Below are 10,130 nucleotides of genomic sequence, written 5' to 3' on the forward strand. Positions count from 1 at the left end.
TAACTCTGGAACACAGGTGTAAGAATAGGGCAGGAGACAAGGAAGCCCCGTCACATCAAATGTAAGGTACACCCACGTGTACCCTCGGCCCCTGTTCGCCCACAACCTTTTTTAAGTGTCTCTCCCTAGGCCCTGGGCCTCCTCACCAGCCTACTTGTTGCTCTGGGAAAAAAAAAAATCAAAACTTGCCCTGATTGGGGCACTGCTGCTCCCCGCCCTTCCCCCTTTGTCTGGCTCTAGGGAGAGGGAGCAACACGTAGGAAAGAAGTCTGGAGATGCTTTGGGCTCATGATTTAGCTAACCTGAAGTTACTAGGGGTGGCTGACCAACAGATTCTTTGCAAATAGTAAGCTGGCCATGCAAATAGCTGGGGAGGAGTAGACTTGCCCCCTGCATGCCTCCTCCCCTGCCCACACATCCCTTCCCCCTTGCTCACCTCCTGCCTTTTCCCTCTAACCCACTTTCCATTTCCAGCTCTAGAAGGGCTGCGAAGCTAACAACCAGAGGTTACAGCTGGAAGCTACTTGCATGACTGAACCCAGCTTAAGTCCCTGGAGGAAGCTGCTGAAGGTGTTCTCACCTTTCAAGGTTGGGGAAGTGTAGGAGGGGTGAAAGGGCTTCTGTGAAGCTTCCAAACCACTAAAAGGATTCCCCCTTCCCAACAGTGACGGACACAAAAACCACCCTTTTTTCTTGGTGAGTTGATACCACCCGGCAGCCTCCTGGCCATTGGTGTAGTTCCTGCAGCTGGCTGGGGGAACAGTAGCCAGCAGGGGAGTGTATTAGAGGGTTAGGGCAGGGCAGTGGGCACCCCTAAAAGTTAATATATTGAGAACTTAGCTTGAGTCTGTCCCTTCCCAATTCCAGAAGTAGGAGTAAAGAATGTGGGTGGGTTAGGGGGGCCTTTAGTGGAATGCCTCTCTCACCACCTCCCACTGTCATTTTAGAGAGTCGAGGTACCAGTTATTCTTGCCAGTCTCATCTCAGTGCTTCCTGAAGAGGCTCTTTTGAGTGTTTAAAAGATGACAAAACAATGCAATATGCCAAACAGTATTGAGCAGAATAATTTATTTCTTTTCTGTTCCTTTTTCTTCTTTTGTTTGGATTTTGTTTTGTTTAAAATATTAATAAATCCCCATTCTGGAAGAGGTAGGTCCCAGCATCTGGCCCAGATCTTCTTTTCTACAACAGTTATTTAAACAAATGTTGTTTTATTTTCTTCCCTTTCTCTTTCTGAATTAAAAAGAGCAAAGAAACTATATAGTTGTTTGTTTGTTCTGAAATGTGTTTGCTGGTGAAAAGAAGGTGTATCTGTCAGTGGGAAGTTGTGACCACGTGATGACTAAGACTGTTGTGGGTGGATGTGAAGAGGGGAGGGCACGACTCCCACCCTTTCCTTATACGTGAGGCTTCCCAACCCCCAACTGCCAGCTATGCCTTCTGGGAGGGTGGCCTTCACCACTGTCCTTCAGGGCCCCGGAGTCGATCAGCAGGGCAGACACTGTCCACTGCAAGGCGCCAGCACAGCATGCAGATCCAGCAGGCACCAGGATGGGGCTTTTCCCCCTTCCTTTTCCAGGTTCTGTGGAACTTCCCATGATGCCATAGGTGTGGGTTGGCAGGGATTTGGCAGAATGGTAGGAGCTGGTGCCACAGTGGTCTGCGGTAACTGCCTGTGCTGTTAACTGGGCTGTCTGGACCCACTCGAGCCTACTTCCATCATGCAACAGAATGGCACTGAATGTACAGTTTTATAGTCTGGTGGATTAGATAATGTGGGCCTCACGATGGATCTCTCTTAGAGTGTGTAGTCACATGGTGTCCTGCAATCCAGTTTCTGTCAGTGCTCAAGAGCGAGCCCAGAGTTGCTTTTCAAATGGAGAATACTTTTTGGTGGAGGAGGGTATAGGTCTTTTTCTAAAACCCTAGGACTCTGGGCTGTAATTCTCTTATTTGGAGTTGACATAGGCTCCATATGACATCTCTCTTTGCCACAGACACTCTCCAATAGCATTTGGTTGGCTGAGTGATAAGGTGCAGCGTCCGGATGACGTGCACATAGCCTGGGCTTCCGAGAACTGTTTCTTATCTGGGCCCCAGTCTTTTGGGTTGTGGGTCACCACACTTGGTGGGAGCAGCGCTCCAGATGTTGTACCTGTTACCTCCAGAATCAAGAGTCTCACCAAATCATGTGTCTTTTTTTTTTTAATGTTGGCCAAGGACTGTGTTGCTTTGATTCAGCAAAGATATCACATCTGGAACCACAGGTTACGTTAACATTGCCACTTGTTCACCTTTGCAGTAAGCTACTGTCATTCTCCATGATTCAGATGGTGAGTGAATGAAACGAGGAAGAAGTCACCCACCCTTCCATAACTCAATTTGGATGGCAGCACCAATCTCTGCAAATCCTGCTGGAATGTGGTATTGAGTTTGACTTACCATGTTGGAGATAGTTCCAGGGACTTCTATTAGGCCCATCCCATCATAATCACCTTCCCTCCACAGGTCTGGTTGCCAATATGGTGATTTTGCCAGGTAGTAAATATCTCTCTTTCCTTTTGGAACTAAGGAAATTACCTTAAAATAGGTCTGTGGTCTCATTGGACCCACCATTAAATGGACTTGGACCAGAGCTCCATCTATCATTAGCCATAGTAAGCTCCAACTCTCATAATAAGGTGGACTGCATTGGCATTTGGGTCTCAGAGCCAGTGTCTGATAACTCCTGATGGTCTGGGTATTTCCCTTTCCCCAGTGCCCTGTCACTCCAGGAAATAGGTTCCTCTGGAAAAGCTTAGGGGAAGAGCCACACTACATACCTGCTACATCAGAGAATAGTTCCTCAAAGGACCCTGAGATTGCCTTGAAAAAGGCTCCAGGTGTGTGACCTGATTAGGTCTGGGAACTGGGTAAGAAGCCAAAAATTCCCATCACTGTGACTCAGGTTTCTTCTCGGCACTCCTAGAGTGTTCCCTCCCATACACATCAAGCAGTACCTTAGTAGGCTGCCCAGCATCTGTTTTACTTCTGGGGACCTTAATGGTCGATTAACTTGCCCCAAATGCTTATAGGTCAGAACTCTAATTGCCAAACTGGATTGTTGTGGTAAATGTGCCTCCCTGGGTCAGGTAGGGAGGCACGGCTTTCTCGTCTTTGTCAGGCTGAGATCCATTTTCTGACCCTCACATAACAGCCACCAGAATTCTTTAAAGATGGTGCCTCAATCGCTACTACATTTTAAAAAAATTTTATTGAAGTATAGTTGATTTACAATATTGTGTTAATTTCTGCTATACAGCAAAGTGATTCAGTTGTACATATATATTCTTTTTTTTTTAATTTTTTTTTTTGGCTGCTTTTGGGTCTTTGTTGCTGTGCGTGGGCTTTCTTTAGTTGCAGTGAACGGGGGCTACTCTTCATTGCAGTGCGTGGGCTTCTCGTTGCGGAGCACAGGCTCTAGGCACGTGGGCTCAGTAGTTGTGGCACACGGGCTTAGTTGCTCCGCAGCATGTGGGATCTTCCCAGACCAGGGCTCGAACCTGTGTCCCCTGCATTGGCAGGTGGATTCTCAACCACTGCACCACCAGGGAAGCCCTACATATATATTCCTGTTCATATTCTTTTCCATTATGATTTATCACAGGATATTGAATATAGTTCCCTGTACTATACAGTAGGACCTTGCTGTTTATCCATTCTATATATATAATAGTTTGTATCTGCTAATCCCAAACTCCCAATCCTTCCTTCTTCCCACCCCACCTCCCCCTTGGCAACCACAAGTCTGTTCTCTACGTCTGTGAGTCTGTTTCTGTTTCGTAGATATGTTCATTTGTGTTGCATTGTAGATTCCACATATAAGTGATATCATACGGTATTTGTCTTGCTTTTTCTGATTTACTTAGTATGATAATCTCTGGTTGCATCCATGTTGCTGCAAATGGCATTATTTCATTCTTTTTCGTGGCTGAGTAATATTCCACTGTATATATGTACCACATTTTCTTTATCCATTCATCTGTCGATGGACATTTAGGTTGTTTCCAGGTCTTGGCTATTGTAAATAGTGCTGCTCTGAAGCATAGGGGTGCATGACTAATACATTCTTTTTTTAAAGACATTGTTTTGAAATGATGGGTTTTTTTTAATTTTTGTTTTTTGGCTGCATTGGGTCTTCGTTGCTGCGTGCACGCTTTCTCTAGTTGCAGCAAGTGGGCACTACTCTTCGTTGCAATGCACAGCCTTCTCATTGCAGTGGCTTCTCGTTGCAGAGCATGGGCTCTAGAGCGCATGGGCTTCAGTAGATGCGGCATGTGGGCTCAGTAGTTGCAGCATGCGGGCTCTAGAGCGCAGGCTCAGTAGTTGTGGCTCACGGGCTCTAGAGCACAGGCTTAGTAGTTGTGGTGCACGGGCTTAGTTGCTCCACCACATGTGGGATCTTCCTGGACCAGGGATCGAACCCGTGTACCCTGCATTGGCAGTTGGATTCTTAACCACTGAGCCACCAGGGAAGTCCCGACTAATACATTTTTTTTAATATAAATTTATTTATTTTATTTATTTATTTTTGGCTGTGTTGGGTCTTCACTGCTGCGCGCGGGCTTTCTCTAGTTGCTGCGAGCGGGGGCAACTCTTCGTTGCAGTGCGCGGGCTTCTCGTTGTGGTGGCTTCTCATTGCGGAGCATGGGCTCTAGGCATGCGGGCTTCAGTAGTTGCGGCATGTGGGCTCAGTAGTTGTGGCTCACGGGCTCTAGAGCACAGGCTCAGTAGTTGTGGCTCACGGGCTCTAGAGCACAGGCTCAGTAGTTGGGGCGCACAGGCTTAGTTGCTCAGCGGCATGTGTGATCTTCCCGGACCAGGTATCGAACCCGTGTCTCCTGCATTGACAGGTGGATTCTCAACCACTGCGCCACCAGGGAAGCCCCCCGACTAATACATTTTTAAATTAATTTTTTAAAACTATTTTTGTTGTGGGATATAATGCATAAACAGAAAAGAGCATAAGAATAAATGTATAAAAATATATAGCTTCATGAATTATTATTTTTTAAAAGCTCCATAATGGACATTTATTTCGTAAAGCAAAGATGGCATATTATATAATACATATAGATTATAGATTATAAATAGATAGAATTATATAATTCCTGTGGTAAAGGAAAAGCAATTTCCACTGCCATTTGGATATCAAAATGGACTGAAGAAAAAAGAGGTGATTGAACATGTTATATGGAAGAATTGGAAAAGCTAGAATTTTATTTTTCCAGCTTTATTGAGATACAATTGACATAGAAAGTTATATATGTATGTAAGGTATACACATAGTGATTTTATGTGTGTGTATATTGCAAAATGATTACCACAATAAGATTAGTTAACACATCACATCATATAGTTAAAATATTTGTGTGTGTGATGAGAACTTTCAAAATCTACTCTCTTAGCAACTTTCAAACATACAGTACAATATTGTTAACTATAATCACCACGCTGTACATTACATCCCCAGAGCTTATTTATCTTGTAACTAGAAGTTTATACCTTTTGACCACCTTCACCCATTCCCCCACCCTAGCAAGCACCAATCTGCTCTCTGTTTCTGTGAATTTAGTTTTTTTAGGTTCCATATAAAAGTGAGATCATACAGTATTTGTCTTTCTCCATCTGACTTATTTCAGTTAGCATAATGCCCTCAATGTCCATCCATGTTGTTGCAAAAGGCAGGATTTCCTTTTTTATGGCTGAATAATATTCCATTGTGTATATATGCACGACATTTTCTTTATTCATTCATCTGTTGATGGACATTTAGGTTATTTCCACGTCTTGGCTACTGTAAATAATGCTGCAGTGAACATGGGGGTGCAGATGTCTCTTCAAGACAGTGATTTTATTCTTTTGGATGTGTACCCAGAAGTGGAATTGTTGGATCATATGGTAGTTCTATATGCACGTGCAAAAGAATGAAACTGGACCCCTATCTCACACCACTCAAAAAAATTAACTCCAAATGGATTAGACTTAAATGTAAAACCTGAAACCAAAATATATAAAGAACTCATATAATTCAATAGCAAAAAAAAACCAATCTGATTAAAAAATGGGCAGATATGAATAGACATTTCTCCAGTGAAGACATACAGATGGTTACCAGGTACATGAAAAGATATGCAACATCTTTAATCATCAGGGAAATGCAAATCAAAGCCATAATGAGATATCACCACACTTCTGTTAGAACAGCTGTTATCAGAAAGACAAGAGATAACAAGCGCTGGTGAGGATGTGGAACAAAGGGAACCCTTGTGCCCTGTTGGGGGAAACTGAAATTGATGCAGCCACTATGAAAAACAGTATGGCGGTTCCTTAATGAATTATTTTAAGATGAACACTCATGTAGCCACCACTCAGGTTGTGCAAGCACCCCAGAGGCCTCTCTGTTCCATCTTCCTTGCCAAGCACAGCCCCCTTCCTTCCCCTGAAGGTGACCACCGCCCTGACATTCCATATTCACTTGAGTATTTCTGGATACTCAATTCTCTTTCATTAGTCTGATTACCTAGACCCAAGTCCGCCGCATGGAAATTTGGTTTATAATAGAGATGGCCTCTCAAATCACTTAGGAAAAGATGGATATTTAAATAAATTTTTATTGGGATAACTAGATAACCATCTGGAAAAAGATAAAATTAGATCCATAGCCTAAACCATTCACCAAAATGCCAAGTGAATCAGAGCTAAATGTTAAAAATAAAACCCTAAAAGTAGTAGTTCTTTGATATATTCAAACAGAATATTATCAGCTTTGTAGCTGGTTTTTGGATTGGAATTTTTTTCATGCTCTATATAGTTCCCTGTATTACTAAAAATTGGAGCTTTTTCATTCATTTTTCTGTGTATTCCAAACATTTTGTTAAATTCCCTCTTCCAATGTAACTGCTTCCATTTTATTTGTCCATGTGAGTTTATACCTTTTTCCTTCCTTCCCTATAAATTCAGTGAGCTCTTGGAAAGGAAAGTTAGGTAAGTGTGGTGTTTAATCGCATACTAGCAGACACCTTTTTCTTCCTCTGTTTTCCTCTGTCTCCACAGAGCTGATCTTTTGTGGTTGTTTATTTAACCCCTCTCTGTCATGATGGAGGCTTTTAAAATAATTGGGAATTGGAAATTGTTCTGTTCTCTGAAATAGTGGATCCAGAAGCTGCTTGGGAATTTTGTGTACCGAGATGGAGCATATCTATGATATGGGTTGACCTTAGGGTGACTGGACAGGGAACCAGCTGTTCCAAGGCAGGGAGGGTGGTCAGGATAAGCTAGGTTGTGCTACAGTAACAAACACCCTTCAAACTCGCAGTGGCTTAAAACAACAAAGTTTGTTTCTCACTCAAGCCACTTTCCCATCATGGGCTGTGCTCTTCATGGTCACTCAGGGACCCAGACAGAAAGGAGTGCCGTCTGTGGTGGATCTGTTGTTTCAGGGCCAGGAAAAGAGTATCTGGTGAGCCACAGGCTGGCTCTGAATGCTTCTGTCAAGAAGTTCACATTTCCTTGATGTCAGAGAAGTCCCATGTCCATGCCTCAGTCTAGCAGGGATGTGTGTTCCTCTGGGAGAGGCACCATGTTTGAGTGAGCAGTAATACAGTCTGAACACAGAGGGCTCTTTGGAGAGAAACACTTAGATTTATGGCCTGACCAGGGGTGGTGGATACACACTTGGCTGGCACTCTGGCTGGATGCTAGAGGAAGGGCAGGAAGTGATTAAATATTTTACCCATCAGAGGAATGAATGGCTGAGGGCTGCCATTCAGCAGGCAAGGAACTGCTGCCTGTGACATATTTGGCAAAGTAGGAAAACATCATTCCTGGCTTGGTGAGGGGAAGGGTGAAATCCTGAAACACTTCAAAAAATCCAATTATTCCTTTCTGAGTGAATTAGGAACCAAAGCTCCTTCTCACTACCCTTCCAGAAAAATCACAGCTTCTGCGGTAAGTTTGTCTGTGTGACAACTAATGCACAAAAATGCAAGATGGTCCCTCCCCTTACACTTGCTGAACTGTGGGTATCAGGACCAGCCTGCTCCCCGAGAATATAGAAACAACACCTTTCATCTAACAGCTGTTTCTGCTCCTGAGAATAATACAGGCTCTTTCTGGCAACATGGCTTCTCTGCAGGGAGAAAGCTTGGTGAAGTAGAAAGAACATATGGTGTCTGCATTCAGAAGGATCTGAGTTCAATCCTTCTTTTGCTATGAGGTAACTTTGCCTTTTCTTTCTATAAACTTAAAACTGTTCTAAAAAAAAATCAATTCTATTAAAAAAAAAAAACCCACTCTTTTCAGTGGAAAGAGGGGAAAGTGTCCAGAAGAGCCAACCAATCAGGAACATCCAGTTTAGAGTTTATGGGAGCAAGAAATAGTTTAACTGTGTGAATCTGCTGAAATTTGGTTGTGCTCTTATTCTTGTCCTTAAAATGAGAGTATAATTAGGATTTAAAATCTGAGATTCCCATTTACTGAGTTTATTTCAATGACTAACTTTCTCATTTCTAAAATTTCTAATCTTGTTTTATTTCTGCCCAGTGGTATGCTGGTAAACTGTCTCTGAAAACAAACTAAAACCCCTGATTTATAGTGTTGCTGATTTCTGTGGTATAAATATTCCCAGCACAGCCAGTTTCAATCTGCCAGTGATTTACCAGCCAGCTTGTGTGAGTTTCAGCACACCACTGCTCTTGTCCAAATTTACTTCATAGTTTCTTGCTCTTTTCAGTGAAATGTAGTCATTTCGCTTTCTCTTTGAGCATCCAAACATACTTTAAGCGTTTTATGAGGCCATTCCATAAAATAAATTTTATTTGGGGTGAATTTGATACCTTTTTTTTTTGAAGTATAGTTGATTTACAATATTAGTTTCAGGTGTACAACACAGTGATTCAATGTTTTTATAAATCGTACTCCATTTAAAGTTATTAAAAAATAAGGGCTGTATTTCCCTGTGCTGTACAGTATATCCTGGCTGCTTATTTATGTTATACCTAGTAGTTTGTATCTCTTAATCCCATACCCCTACCTTGCCCCTCCCCACCTTCCTTCTATTGTTTGCGTCTTGCTTTGCATTCAGTTTCTTCTCTCCCCACAATCCACAGATGGGTTTGCTTTTTTAAATTTATTTATTTATTTATTTTTGGCTGCATTGGGTCTTCGTTGCTGCGTGCGGGCTTTCTCTAGTTTCAGCGAGCGGGGGCTACTCTTCGTTGCGGTGCGCAGGCTTCTCATTGCGGTGGCTTCTCCTGTTGCAGAGCATGGGCTCTAGGCGCGCAGGCTCAGTAGTTGTAGCTCGCGGGCTCTAGACCACAGGCTTGGTAGTTGTGGCTCAGGGGCTTAGCTGCTCCACGGTATGTGGGATCTTCCCGGACCAGGTCTCGAACCCATGTACCCTGCATTGGCAGGCGGATTCTTAACCACTGCGCCACCAGGGAAACCCCACCAGTGGATTTAGGAATTGGCTCCATCCAGCTCCCCGCCCCTCTCACCCTTATTCTAGAGCCAGGTGTGCTGATTCAGTGAGATCAGAGGATATCAGACCAGGCAGGCAGACAGGATGGTGTGGGTTACCGGTTGCAGTGGGGATCCGCATCCTCCTGTCTCCTTTCTGGGCCTGCATCTCGATGAAACTCTCTGTCCAGCTGGCGTGCAGGCGAAGCGCCAATCCAGTGCCCTCCAAGCGGCGAGGCTGCCTGGAGTTCTGGTCTTGTGTGCAGCGCTTCGCTTCCCGGCCCCTCTGCTGAGCGGGACCTAACAGCCTGCAGCTGCTCGGTCCCCGGACGGGAGTCCAGCAAGCTTTGGCTTCAGCCCTGCTCACAGCTTTGCATTTTTCCCCGTTACTGGTCCACAGAAGTATTCATCTCGTTTTTCGGGTCGGGCGGTATGTTTTGTTTTCTAGTTTTACGTTTTCTATATCACTGTTGTGTTTTGGGGTCAAAGTGGGTGTCACTTATCTGGAATGCTGGCACTGCACACGACCTCCTCTCCCTCTTTGCCTGTCTCCCTTCTGAGCACCTCTCGCACTGCTTCCTCTCTACCCGCCCTCGCCTTGTCCGCGGCCTTTCTGGAAACTTGCTCCACTT

The 10,130-nt window shown here is 44.0% G+C and overlaps 1 protein-coding gene across 9 annotated transcripts in view; it reads left to right on the forward strand.

Annotated features, from left to right (window-relative positions):
* ST3GAL2 (ST3 beta-galactoside alpha-2,3-sialyltransferase 2) overlaps positions 1-10,130 on the forward strand; it is a 61,363-nt gene that overhangs the window by 44,530 nt on the left and 6,703 nt on the right. For 3 of the 9 annotated variants that reach the window (XM_082439179.1, XM_082439177.1, XM_082439176.1), the window contains exons 8-9: positions 2,303-2,424; positions 8,177-8,257. The exons of 1 other annotated variant lie outside the window; for it this stretch is intronic. The gene's annotated coding sequence lies outside the window, so the exon portion shown is untranslated. The remainder of the gene's footprint in view (positions 1-2,302; positions 2,425-8,176; positions 8,258-10,130) is intronic. 5 more of the 9 variants (XM_082439181.1, XM_082439180.1, XM_082439178.1 and 2 more) reach the window with 5 other exon arrangements.

Source organism: Balaenoptera physalus, assembly GCF_965194825.1.
Source record: "Balaenoptera physalus genome assembly, chromosome: 19".
NCBI lineage: Eukaryota > Metazoa > Chordata > Mammalia > Artiodactyla > Balaenopteridae > Balaenoptera > Balaenoptera physalus.